The sequence below is a fragment of the Onychostruthus taczanowskii genome, unplaced genomic scaffold (genome assembly GCF_017590055.1).
Source record: "Onychostruthus taczanowskii isolate IOZ18803 unplaced genomic scaffold, ASM1759005v1 scaffold19, whole genome shotgun sequence".
NCBI classification, from domain to species: Eukaryota; Metazoa; Chordata; class Aves; order Passeriformes; family Passeridae; genus Onychostruthus; species Onychostruthus taczanowskii.
Window position 1 is genome coordinate 6,204,133 of NW_024499128.1, and position 14,538 is coordinate 6,218,670.

Genomic DNA, 14,538 nt, shown 5'->3' on the forward strand with positions numbered 1-14,538 from the left:
ATATCTTTTGTCTATTGCTATGACTAGAAGGGCAGGTCTTTTCCAGATGATACCAGGAGAAAAAGTTCTGACTCCACTTCAATAAGCCATAAAATGCATAATTATTTTGCTTTCTACACTGAACAGTGTTCAAAATGGAATTCCTTCCACATTCTCCTCTAGTATCCAAGACAGGTCATGGTTAGTTGGTTTGAAAGGCAAAATATTGAAATTTGATCCTGTAGACTCAAGTCCATGACAACAGATACCACCTTAACTGCTATAAATCATAGCTGGGTGATTAAGAGGGTTATCTTGAATATGTATGAGTGTGTATATCCCTGAAAATCTGCCTGGCTTCATTGTGGAGTTGCAATTTTTATTCACATCCCATCCTTGTAGGGGTTACTGTATTGAACCCTACCAAAAGTCCATATTTTGGCAACCTGTTTCTGTCACTGGCTGGCAGGTGATTATGAGTCATTAGCTGCTTTTGTTACCTGTATGGTTCTGCAAGGAATGAGTTATCAAATGCTGTGATTAGCACTCAAAGTAGACTCAGCAAATGGATGTAAATATTTCTCTTCAAAGCCCGATGGGGGCTGTTCAGGCATTACTCATTCTGTGCTCTTTGGAAAGGTGCATCTGCAGGAGCTAACCTTCCCATCTTTTCCCATGGTTTTCACTGTTTTCCCTTTGAATCCAGTGCATGTGCTGTCTCTACACTTGCATGCAGCTATGGAAGGAGCTGTGTGAATGTGGAGTGGGAGTTGTCTTTTGTGTGTAAAAAGTAAGCATGTATTTTGCCTCATATCCACTCATTTCACACACAGAAATGCCATTTTGCTATTCCACATTCTATTTCATTTTTCCCCAGATCCTGGCAAAAATTGATTTGGGATTTTTCTCTCATTTGTTTCCTTCTTCAGACACAGTAATTTTTCCTTGTCCCAGGATCTATATTATTGATCTTGTGTGGTTTGCTTCAGTCTGGCAAATGTTTCTATTCCTATTGCAATTAGATTGGCTTGGACTTGCTGGCCAATTTGAGAACTGGCAAGCTCCTAAGTGGCTCCTGTTGTGACACAGTTGAAGACAAGATTCAGCTGCAGTGTTTCTGAAGGGGATATTTGTTAGGGCTACTTGGTGTTCAGAGGATCTTGTACTACTCTCTGACTTTCTAGCCCTCAGGCAAATTAAATTGTTGACTGATGTCAGTGTCCCATAGTTTCCTCTGGCTGGGCTTGGTCTTGGGGACTATTTAAATGATACAACTTGCCTTGTGTCCTCAGAGCAACAGCTTACCCAGAAAATCAGGAAAACTTCCTGATGTTAACTATGTGAAAACATTACCAAATTTTTGCATAAGACCTGTTTGTGCCAATAAAAGATTTTTTACACAAAACAGATGTCCTTTTCTATTAAAAAAAGGACTAGTGCCCTTGGTGCAGTTGTAGTGACAAGTGTGTCCCAAGCCAGCCAACACTTCAGAGCAGGAATGGGACGAAGCAAAGAGAGCAGCCTTGAGGTTTTGATGAAACACTGGGCGGCTGCTTCTTTAACTTCTGTTCCTAAGCTGCTGATTTGGGGTTTGCACCCTGAACTTTCCCACCTTTTCAGTTTAACTGATGGGTATGTTCCCCTACAGACTGGAAAAACTGTCTGTTTCCCCAACCTGAAGGTGTGCAGCTCTGCCAAGGGACACTGAATCCAATCAACATCATCCCTAAAAAGTTGCTACTCGGGTCCACTGAATGTGTCTGTGTGTTTTTTCAAGGAGAAGCATCAAGATCAAAGTCTGAGAAAACCATTTGATCTTCCAGCTGTAAACAAGTACTAAAAGAGAACATATGCTGTATTTAATTACCCTCCATTGAGGTGCTTGCATCCAAACTCTGACAGCTTGTAGAGTTTCTTTTCCCCTTTTTTGAAGCCAGGGATGGGCATTGTGAGAAAAGTGAGTGAAGAAGATAGAAGAGTTGAACAAGTTTCAATCCTTGAGCCCTTTCTGTTTCCTGCTGGAGCTACTGGAATGCAGCTGGGACATTGGTCTTGCCTTTTGTGTGTATCCAAGGGTGCTCCCTCTCCCATTCCTGTGCTCACCAGCTGTTCTCAGAAACATCCTCCAGAAAGTTCTTGTCTGAGTCCTTAGCCTCAGAAGTCTTCTTTTATATGTATCCTCCCAGCAGTAAAACTGACAGATGGCTAAATCTGAACAGTAGGTCCCAATTTTATAACTAATTATCAGAAAGACCTTACTTTGCTTCCCAAATACTTGAACAAGATGAAGTGGTGACCTAATCACACCAGAACTGCAGGGTGTGTAGTGAAGATTAGTCAGGATGGTCCAGCAGGGCATTTGTGTGTTGAACTATCAGAACATCAATCCCTGTCTCTAACTGAATTGTCTCTATTCTGAAGTTCATGACTGCTTTTGCATTTAGAGCACCACCCAGATGTCAAAATTCAGAAGAAAGCAGTGGATTTCCTAGTCATTTATGTGCATTATTGAGTCATTACTGTAATGAGAAGTAATTATCTGTTACCTTGGAAGGTCGATTCATTGGATAACTGATCAAACTGGACTATTTCCAATGGCTAGGAGCATTAAAAAAAGTAGCCAATCAGGTAAAAATCCAGCAGAACAAATATCCTTGTCTTTTTCATGAGGAGACCTTCTAGATTATTCACAGGGTGTATATCAACCAAATTTACAAGATTTAAGGTTTGACAAATTCTGCCTCATTGTTTGGTACTCCTGAGAAGTAATAATAGGTAGTTGGGCTAAATGACATCCCTAGAAACCAATTTTTCTTCTTCATTCCCTCCTTTCCTGAGCTTCTTAGGTATGATTTTGTTCCAAAACAGTGATGCATAGCCATGAAATGGCTTTGTCCTTTATCACTCCAGCATAGGAGAAGATAAACTGAACAGACCTGTTTATTCATTTTGGAGGAAAAACAAAATTAAAAGGCTTCTGTGTATTGTGGTAATGTAATTCCTAATCAATGACAGTGGATTTAACAGAGATTTATGGGTTTTTAATTTGTAAGATTAATGACTACATACATTGATTCTGTCAAAATGACAGTATCATGGTCACGTACTTCATGGAGCAGATAGCGACCTCCTGCCAGACACGTCCTTAAGGAAATGCAATTATCGCTGCCCATTTTACAGTGCTTCACTTTTTTCTCTCAGTGAGTGACAACAGAAAGGGTTTTGGGCATAAATTAATCTTTCTAGATGAACTGTTAACCCTTCATGCCTAGCAGCTAGTTTCATTGAGGTGCAATGCCTGCATACTGTTTTCTGGGTGTCCCTGGCAGATGCAATCAAGCAGTGCCAGAAGTACCATCTGGAGGCTCCCTGGAGCACTCTGCTCCAGCAGGATCAGATCTGCAGCGTGCCTGCCTCACGTTGGGCTTCACTGCTGCAGCAGTCACTGCCAGGGCACGTGGCAACACGACCTTTCCAGAGGTACACAAAGCACCGTGGTGAGCTCCACAGCCTGCTCTGGGCAGGTGGGAAGTGCAGGTGTGGGGGTTATTTGCTCATGTTGGGACCATTCCCAGGACAGTGAAGCTGTCACAATGTCTGGTGAACTGTCATTACAGGATTTACTGGTGGCCTCTGTCACAAGAGCTGAGTGAGGTGCCAGATCTGGGACATGATCCAGGCTGAGAGCTGCCATCAGTGTCACTGCCCTGCTGCTGGGGGGCTGAGATGTCCCACGCCTACTTGTAGATCTCCCACCCTGTGCTGGGCTGCAGGACCTGCCAGCACAGTCTCTCCTCTGCACTTGGATGTTTTGCTTGCTCAGGACTTGCAAGGTGGTGCTGCCCCACCATCCCCCCAGGGATTTCAAGATGGTAGAAAGGGCTAAAATGCATTAACAGCCACTGTGGAAATTACACCCTCGCCCGGTCTCCTGGATTTCCCAGTCCTGCTCTGTTTCCACAGTTTATAGCCTTCTGTCCATTTGTGACTTCTCTTAGTGTTTCATATTATTCCTTCAAGTGCATTTGGCACAAAAAGTGTAGCATGAAGCTCTTGGCCTCTCTGTGTTAATCTCCTGTTTGATGTGTTAGGGCCCTGTCCTCTGGAGCTGGCTGCTTGTCTCAGGGCAGAGTTCCTCAGCATAACAAGGCCAGCATGACCCAAATTGCTGGATGCTGGATGTTGGAATATGTTCTCTGGAAATATGCAGAGTCCTTTTTGAATCCTTAAACCACTGAAATAAACTTCAGCTTTTCCTCTACAATGAAGCTATGAAGTAAAGTGTCTTTGCAACAGAAACTTGTCCCAAGTGACCAGATGTGGCACTGGCAGCATTTGGTGTTATTGATGGAGCCACCTTCAGCTTGCTACAGCTTTCTCAGATGACACTGGCTGTCCCTGCATGCAGGGTGTGCATTGTGGTTTCCTGAGGGAGGCAGGGGTCTTCTGGAAGTCATGTATTGGATCTAAAGTGCCTCTTTAATGTAGGATCATCTATTTGCAGTAATCCTTCCAGCAGATTTCTGCATCAATGAAGTTCTCAAAACAAAACATTTATTAAAAAAAGTCCAGGCAATGATCCTGAGGAGTACCCCCACATCATGGAGAGCAACTGTTTATCTTACCCCCAGGTCAGGAAGCAAATTTCTGTACCTGCTGAGAGGCCAGCCTGGCCAGCCAAACCTTAACAGTGTGCCCAGTTCATTATAAACTGGATTCACAAAGTGCTCGTGTGCCTGCAGGTGTTGGCGTGTCCTTTGTCTGACTCTGCACTAACTCAGCCTTCAGCTCTTGCTTGTTTATTTACATCAAGGAGAGGTTGGGTTTAGGAGCTGTAAAACTGAGGTGTCTTGGTGAGCGCAATGTGATTTAAAAGGCTCATCCAGATGAGCTGCTTCTGAAATAACATTTCTTCCGATCACCTGGTGCTTAGCTGGGAGCTCACTGGACACGAGCAGCTCAAATTTCCCAGCCCCTGTGTGTCTGAGCTGTGGCACAGACCTCACCAATGAGCATCCTGTGGCCACTGGGAATGTGCTAGTGCTGCGTGAGGAGATGGGGCTTTGCAGGTGCAGGAAATGGCTTTGCCAGGAGGCGAGGTGGGGGTGGTGGCACTCCCGCCCATCAGGAGGCTGGAACACACCAGTCTGAGAACCCACAGCAACACTCATTTCTCCACCTGCTTCCCCATAATGTGAGAGCTGTGTCAGAGACTGCCAAGCTCCCAGGGCACACTGGAGCCAGCAGAGCTGTTTGCTGCAGAAGGCTGGTGTGGCTCCAGGTAAAGGTGGGAGCTATGGGTGTAAAAACCTGCTCTGAAAGACAAGGTCAGAACACCTGCAAGAATTCAAAAGCTGGATTTTCCCTGTCTGATACCGACTGCCATAAACTATTGACTAACAAGAAAAGGGTCAGTGCTCCTCTTTGTGACCCAGTATCATTAGAGAAATGGATGGGGAGGGAACATGCTGTGGTCCCAGTGTGGCCATGGGTAGGTGTGTGGCTTGTGAGCCAAGAGGGATGTCTGGTGGCCTCCTGAAGGCAGGAGGGCTATATGTCAGAACTAGCCTGAGTTTTGTCTTTTAGAAAACTAAACAAAGAAAAGCACAGCAAAGCCTTTTAACTTGTAATGTAATAGTTTGTTTTCCAGAAAATCAGAAAATGTAGATTTTAAATGCTCAATCTCTTGTGAATATGAGGATGAGTTTTGTTGAATCCATTTAGCTGTCAATACTTTCATCTCCTGGAACATTTAAATCTTTTAAACCTGGTTCCAAAACCACGTGGAGCTGCTTGAGCTATATCTTCACTCAGCTCTCTCCTGGAATTTAACCCCAGTTCCAATGGGAGCAGAGCCCTGCAATTTCTTGATGCTCATGAATCTGATCCTGGGTCTGTGCAGGTGAGTGCTGCACTGCTGAAGGGGCACAGTGGGAATGCTGGAAAGGCAGCACATTCTGCCACCTGGGGCTTTCTCACCCTGATATCAATCAAACACCTCTTAGTGGGCAAGGCAGGGATGACTCACCACAGAGAAGGGTAACTTGTCCTCATACATCTCTCCAAGACTTTAACAGAATGGGGGAAAATGATGACAAACTCGGCTATTAAAAACCTTACTAAGATATTGATATTTCTCTTAGTTGCTTTCTGGGGGTGTTAGAGGATAAGTAGTGCAGAGAGGCCTGAATGGAGAATGGTTTTGTTTTGTTTAGTGTACTTCAGCAGCACTGATAGATTGTCATCTCTGCCACTGCCTTTATCTGCTGCCTTGTGGTTGCATCCATGCTTAGGGGTACCTTGCAGTGTGTCTGCAGTAACTGGTACAGGCTGGCAGATGTGTGGTGGTGTCTGAACACGTGTGAGGCTCTCTTAAGTGCTGCTGTTAATGTCTGATTGTACAGAGCCTTAAAATCAACCTGCAATGTCCTGCACAGGTGGCCCCCTCTGCTGTGGGACGGGACAGGGGAGACTGTGCTGCAGGAGGGTCCTCCCTGCTGCCAAAATGTTGCCACTCAATGCCAATATGACTTGGAAGCAGCGCTTTCCTCCACAGTGTTGTTGTCTGGCCCTAATTTAGACGAGACTGAGGGTTATGGGGGCAGGCCTTGAAGGAGAGATCCCCCAGTATGGTCTGCAGCACCCACAGTCTGCAGGGACCTCGTACAACCCCCCTGAGGTGGTGATCAGAGGAGCTCTGCCCTTCTGCTGCTTTGTACTATGGCTGGACTCCAGGAGATGAAGGGTCTTTTCCAGCCTCAGTGATTCTGTGACTCTGTAGAGGTCTCACCCTTGTGCTGGTGCCTCTGGATTCCTCCATCTGGAGACCCACTGGTGCTCTTGATTTGGATTCCTTTTATTTACACTAATGTGCTCCTGTATGAGGTGACAGCCCCTGCCCCTGGATTCCCCTGTGCTGCTCCTCTGTTTGCCCCGCTTTGATAATTCCGAGCAGTTTAATTAAACTGCACATTTCCCTTTCCCTGCTCGCTGTCCCCTCTGAGTCACGGCTGCAGCAGCAGCTCACACTCGCTGTGCTGGCTCTGCATGTTAAGCAGCCTCTCCAGCCAGCCTGTAGGTGTGTGGCCTCATTGTCCCCCCTGAGTGCTGCTGTCCCCACACTGCCAGACACAAACCCCTCCTCTGATGGTCCCTGGGCACTGCTGACCCCACGCTCCCAGCCCCAAACCCCTCCTCTGAGGGTCCCCAGTGCTCCCAGCCACAAACCCCTCCTGTGATTGTCCCCCAGTGCTCCTAGACACAAACCCCTCCTGTGATTGTCCCCCAGTGCTCCTAGACACAAACCCCTCCTGTGATTGTCCCCCAGTGCTCCTAGACACAAACCCCTCCTGTGATTGTCCCCCAGTGCTCCTAGACACAAACCCCTCCTCTGATGGTCCCCGGGCACTGCTGTCCCCACACTCCCAGCCACAAACCCCTCCTGCTCCTGTCCTCCTCCCTGCCCCCCGGGCTGCCCTGTCACTGTCGGAGCCTCCCCGCTCGCAGCTGCTGAGCTTCAGCGCTGCTGATTGCTGGAGCTCACCCAAACGCACTCCTGGAAAAGGTCACACCAGTGCAAGATTGGCTTAAATGAAAATTGGTTTATTATGCGTGCGGCTCTTCCTGCAGGCAGCTGATTAAGCAGCCAGCTGTGGCCAGATGTCTGCTGGAGATCCTCTGGGATGCAGCTTCAAAAGGTGGTTTGGATGACTTGAAGTTGTGTCTCTTGGTTGGCTCACCCAGGCTGGGGATACTTTTTGTCACAGCTGGGCACATTACACCCCATCAGTGCACACGGGGCTGCTCGTTGTCCTCACCACTGGTGTGTGGAGCTTTGCAGGGGGAGGATGCACCTCTGGTCCACTTGGAGCTGTGCTGGCACTGAGGGGGACTCCTTTCAAATGTTTTTGTATATCAGGATAGTTCTTGGTTCTCATTACTTGGTTGGTGCTTTTCTTATCTAAGTCAGCTTTAATCTATAAAGCAGCTTTCAGCTAATTTCCCCCTACACAACCTTTATTAATACTGGTGATAAATAACAACAGCTACTGTTTTAAAGCAGCTATTTGGTCAGATTGGGGAGATGTAGACAATATGATTCATTTGACATCTGCAATTTAAAATCAAAATAGTAGCATCTTCTGGTCTTGGCTTCTGCACTGCTGGGCTCTGTATAATGCTCTCTAGTCTAGGGATAAGGGGCTGCTTACAGCAGCACCTCCCCAAACTTCCCTATTTTCCCCTCCAAGCAAATTTGCCATGTAGCAAAGCTGTGCAGTGTCCCTGCCAGGCTGGCCAAAGGGACAGGGTGTGGAGAAGCCCTGTCTGCCTGTGAGCAGGGAAAGGGCTCTGAGTGGGGCTGCAGGGCTGTGTGGGTCACAGGGCAGGACAGGAGGACAGGTGACCATTTCTGAGCCTGGAGCTGGGCTGACAGCGCAGAGAGCAGAAGCTCCTGGAGGAGCTGGGGCATGTTGCACCTCATGGTTCAACATCACCAACATGAACTTGTTGTCTTAAACACAAGCAAAACAATTATCTGACATTATCTGACCTGTTTAGGATGCACATCAAGAGGCAGGGGGTGGGGTTGTTTCTGTCTAAATTGACCCCTAAATTTATTAAGCAATAAAGCGTAAAATGGGAGGTAATACAAATGATTCCTCTGCTACTGTGTCACTGGGCACAGTTATCCCTTCCTTAAAACTGCCCACAGTTCAATTAGGTTGCCTTTTCTGAAACTCATGAGTAGAAAAAAGAAAGAAAAAGGAGGAAAACCTCCACAGGATGTGCTCTATTTTTCTTCATTAAAGGATATGGGGGAGAGGAGAGACCTGTTAAAAAACAAAACAAAACAAAAACAAAAGAACCCCAACCAAACAAAAAACAAACAAGAAGAAATTCAGGAAAGTGGATCTCTGCTAAAGACCATTTTAAGCAATGTTTGCTAAAATGTACAGTTTTATGTGGCTGCATGCAGCCCTGTGTGATTTTAGCCCAATACCTGAGATGTGCACTAGTCATAGGCTGATGGATTTCCTCCTGAACATGACAGCCCTGTGTGATTTTAGCCCAGTACCTGAGATGTGCACTAGTCATAGACTGATGGATTTCCTCCTGAACATGACATCTCAGATTTGGTCTTTTACTCACACTTTTATTCTAGAAATGTAGCAATGTTGAAGGTCTGTACTTGCAGGACAGAAGCCTGTGGGAGCTCAGTCCAGCAGAATCAATTACATTTACAAAGATGACTGTGACAAATGACCAGGAAGGTACTGCTGCAAGCCACTGCCTGTCACCAGGCTGACGGTGGTATTTAATTCACAAGGCTGAATGTCTCCATCCTGTTGTTGGAAAGTCTGGTTGTCCTGAGGCCAGACTGCAAACTCCATTATAAAATCCAGGAGGGAAAATCTTTACTGTTTAAATTCTTTGCTGTTTTCCAGTGGGTAGGGTGGCTGGTGGAGGAGGGCTCATTGTCCTCATTTGTATGATGTACAACTTGGGACCATGGCACGTGTCCCCTCTGCTGCACTTTGGGCATTTTCAGTGGCCAAGGTGAATTTCTCTCTGCTGGCTGGGATGAAAGTTCTCTCTGCTGGTGGAAACTTTCTACATGACAGCCATCTTCATGTCATGAGGGGAATCCCAGCTGCAAAGCAGATCTGCAGGGAAGGGACAGCAAGGCCCTGTGACACTGTGACACTGGAAAGGTGGGAGAAATGATGTTTTAGAACACCAGAGGCTGATCCCTCCTGTGGCACTAGCTCTTTGCTGCTTTTTGTTTGGGAGTGTGAAGGCCATTGTCTGTCTCAGGGCTGTGCCATCCCTGGGGGTCACTGCCCCTTTTGGGGCCAGGTTCCAGCAGCAGAACCCATCCCAGGGGCTCTGTCCTTGCCATGGCAGGGACAGCACCACATGTTCCTCTTTCTGTTCCACATAATTGCCTTTCCCACCACCCCTTCCCAAGGCTAACCTGCACCGCTGGACCTGCTGGAGCACAAGGCTCTGCCTGGACACCACAAATCTCTGCAAACCCCTCAGACCAGGGGCTGTTTCATGATGCTGCTGGTCAGCATGAGCCAGTGCTGAGCTGAAGGTCTTCAAGACATTCTGTTGTAGCAAATCAATCTGTAAGGCTGTAATATTCAATATCATACTTTTGCCTGCAAATTCATCTTGTCCATTTAGTCTGCTAGAAAAAGATGCAGATTGGGAGAAATAGGTGGAGCAGCATTTCTATGCTGTTGGCAGGGCAGGAAAACATGAGCCTTCGATATTTTTTGATACAATTTTGTAATTGTAATAACTATTTATGTGTATTTGGTTCTCTGTAGGAAGCTAATAGTAAATTCATTTTTGATGCCTATTTATTACAAAAGACTGGAGCCTTTCAACCCCCTTAGTGTGTCTGGCAACTCCTGGGAATTAATTGCATGTTGTCAGAAATGAAGATCCTTCAAATCCAGCCCCAGCCTGCTAAGAGTGAATTATTTAATTGTTCAGGACTATATGAGGCGGCTTTTTAAAACTCTGCTCTGCTTGGTGGGCTTAAAGAGGTGTTTGAAGAACTGAAAGCTGAGGCAGAAGTTGGTGTGAATTCAGTGGGGTGTGTTGGCGTGGTCCCACTGCAGCACCCACCCTGAGAGCTGCTGATGGAATTGTGGCTTAGTGCAGGAATTGCTCTGAGTAGCTGCTGGCTCTCATGGTTCTCATGCTGCCCCTCAGCATGAGATGGGATGAATGGACACCTCTGCTGTCCTTTGAGCCAGGTCCCAGTGTGTTTTGCCACCTGCCTCATCTCGTAATTCTGTGCCTGAACCCACCAGGCTCCATTTAAAACCAGTGGGGAGATCTGGGCTGCTAGCAAGGCTTTTGCTGAGCCTCCCTGCTTTGGTAGCTAGAAGTTCTAACTTCCAGGACAAATTTACCTGAGAAAAATTCGTTAACTGCCTATTTTTGCTCCAGCTCAGTTTCATCAGGTTTTTCTGTACTGCTATTTATCCCTTTATATACATATGCATATAGCACATGAAGTCTTATAAAATGCAATTAATACCATCCTGTATCGTTAGAAATGTCTGTGATTACATTCTGAGATTTTTCTCAGCTGCTTTGTGTTGGTGACTCATTGTCATTCAAGCCCAGCTGGCACAACTGGGTTCTTGGTTGTTTCTGACTGCTGAGGTTTTATAGCAAATGTATTGTTAGAGGCAGACAAGGGGAGAACCTTGTGTTTATTACTGTTGAATTCATCCCATTTTTATCACTGCAATCTGCAAGGTCATCTGATTCTTACATGAAATACCTGCCCTTCAGTCCCTCTGCCAGCAGTGTAATTCCATTTTTATAACATGTACACTTCATCAGTACTTCTCATACCACAGCTGTTAATGAAAGTACCAAGACAGGCAGATCCCAGGCTCCTTCCTTAAGGAGCAACTCTGATAAGCTCCATCAAGTCTGACAGTGCCCCTTTCCCCTCATTTGTCTCTTTGAAGCTGTATTTTAAAACCTGTTCCCAAGCCTTTTACAGCAGGGAAATCTGACAAGCATTGCCTGCATGGTCCTCTCAGTGTGCTTAACCCTTCAGTCTTTCATCTCTAAGACATTTTCTGGTCTCTTGATCTTTTCTGATCTCTTGAAATCTTCTGGTCAGGTTCTTCTCTATTCTCTGCTTAGTTTTAGTATTTTTTGTCCTTTTCGTGTCCTTTTACTTCAGAGAAATAAGGAGCTTGATCCCAGATAGTTTTACATTTGCTGGGGGTATGAAATCTGCAGTGTTAGCCATGTTCATTTGAAAAAATGTTGGGTTTCTTCCACATGCAGTCTCCTGAGGTTCAGAATCCACTTTTTATCTCTTATTTGCAGTGTATCATAAGTATCTATAAATCAGAAGTATATAATAAGAATCCATAAATCAAACAATAGCTCCAAACACAGTTTTAAGTTATGCACCATAATTTATTATAATACAAATGAGTTTGTCAAACACAATATATTGTCTACTTATGAAAATATCAATATTCACAATTTAATAGGTGATAGGTCCCATAATTTTATATACCAGCAACTCATCTAAAAAGTATTTTGTTCCTAGCTGTGGTCTTCAAGAATGCATACCTCTAAGTAATTGTAAAACTGTCCATTCACAGCTTATTTTTTTCTAATTGTAGATATTTGAAATATAAATTAGAGTACAAAACACCATCTCCACAACAAAGATGGTTTTGTCTCCAGGATACTTCTTCCCTAAATAATGACACTATATGTGCTTGGTTAAGTTTTTCTATGGGAAAATTAGGAGGTACAAATAATACAGCAAGACAATGGCTAGTTAGCAACAGTCATTGCAAGATGCTTCACACAACCAAAAATAAGGCAAGTATTATCAACAGCAGCTCCCTTATGGCAGACTAAAAAGTCAAGGCTTTATTATCCAAACTGGACTCTAAGAAGGCTTTGAATGTTTGCTAACAAGATACAGCTTGATCCAAAGCTCTCCTAAAATGACTGGGATTGGAAAAAACCAACCACTAAACCCACTAGCAACCTTCCCTTTAACTTCAAAGGGCTTTGGAAGCAAGCTTTTAAAGCCCTAAATTACCAGAAGTGAAATGATCAATCCACTGTACATGAAAATTGCACCTTGTCATTTCTAAAAGGATATGGAAAATGATTGTGAGCTTTTTCCAAATAAGTTACAAGAATTGAATGCGTTATTTTTCATAGGGAAAAAAATACGCAGAAAGATTTCGTTTTTAAATATGGTAATTTACAAAAATACATTATCAGGACAGAAAAAATCAGATGACACTGATAGTTTGCAGGATAAACATTATGTTACAAAAATTAATAAGTCACAGCATGTGAATGGCAGCATATGCCATGCACTTAATTGAATTTTTTTAATAAATAAAAGCCCTAAACATTCACTATTTTCTTTAAGGTTACTATTATATTAAGTAGAATAGTGAATTTCTTGTATAAATAGGTATTTTTTCAATAGATACATTCTCAAAAATGAACCACTTATCTATATAGATATTGCACTTCAGACTCATTCACATTTAACTCAGACAAGCATTCCTCATAACAAATGTAGAATAAAAATAAGTTATAAATACAGTGTTTTTCCAAAATGAAACATACAGTACCTTTTCCATAAGGTAACTTTGGTTACTATCAACTAACAAAGACCAGGGGGAGGTTTCTGAGAGAAGGGCAGGGAGGATGGCCACAAAACTAATTTTCTGTAGAACACTAAAAAGGGAGCAATAATTTTAACCCTGTCATGACAAATACAGCAAGGCTGGGCATCCCTTTTACACTTTATTATTGCAAGGGTGAAGCTTTGAGATCACAAGGATGAACAGCCAACAGACTGAGAAGCTCCTCATTTCTCTCTGGGGACATTTAGATGGGTGCCATCCCTTTGGTGGGTGAGGCTGGAAGGGTCAGCTTTTGCCCTCAGCCGCCATTTCCCCAGACGTGCCCCTCTCCTTGCTCTGGCCTGTGGGGTCCCTGGGGTGCCTCAGCACCTCACAGAGAATTTCTGAGCAGCTCTGCCACTGGGAGGGCCCTGGGCATCCCCTCTGTGCCCTGAGTGAGCCCGGATGTCTCTGGAGAACCCCTCCATGCTGGGCCTGGTACCCATGGTACCCATGATACCCATGGTACCCATGGCCTGGGCCTGGAACCCATGGTACCCATGGTACCCATGGCCTGGCCCTGGTTTCTGCTGCCATTCCCTTCTGGAAAGGTGAGCTCGGGTTTGCTGGGGTTGGCTCTTGCAGGATGTGGGTACCAGGCATCCTGCAAACACGACCTCTGTGGCACAAGGGAACCAGACTCTTGTCCTCAGCAGGACTTCACCTGGCATTTCTTAAGGGATTTGCATCAAAGCTGAGCCATCCATGTGTTTTAGAGAGATGTTCTCAGCCCTCTGGTCCCACCATAGCAGGACTGACTGGATCCCTCCTCAGAGGACCTATCTGTGTCCCTTCCTGATGCACCACGAGCTCCCTGCTGGCACTGGAGATGGGCACAGACACAAACACAGTGTTAGCACCAAGCCACCACTGACCCTGAGGATCTGCTGTGTGCTCTGACCACGCTGGGCTTGTGTTCACCACACACCTTCACTGCCCTCACACCAGTGAGGCTCTGCTAAGTGCCCAACGAATAAAGAGGCTGTGGCATGTGGCTCCAAGAGACCACATGCCAAGATTTGAAAGGGAAAGAAATGAAAAGAAATGCATTTTCAGCCTTCCTGTAAATCTCTTATTTTCTACACTCAGCATTGATGAGATGCTGGGTTTTGAGTGTGAAGGAAGAGAAGCTAACCTCCTCTAAACAAGTGGAATACTTACATCAGCTTAAACTAAGGCTTCAGTGTTTTTACTGCTGTTGGGTATTTAATTAATCTCTTTCACAGTTTTTTGGGGTTTTTTTAAAACAACTAAATGGCAAATCTGCAAGAGAATGGCATCATCCATCAGGAGAAAATCTTAAATTGAGGTTTTCATATGTTAGTCCCTAAAGACCTGAACATGGGGG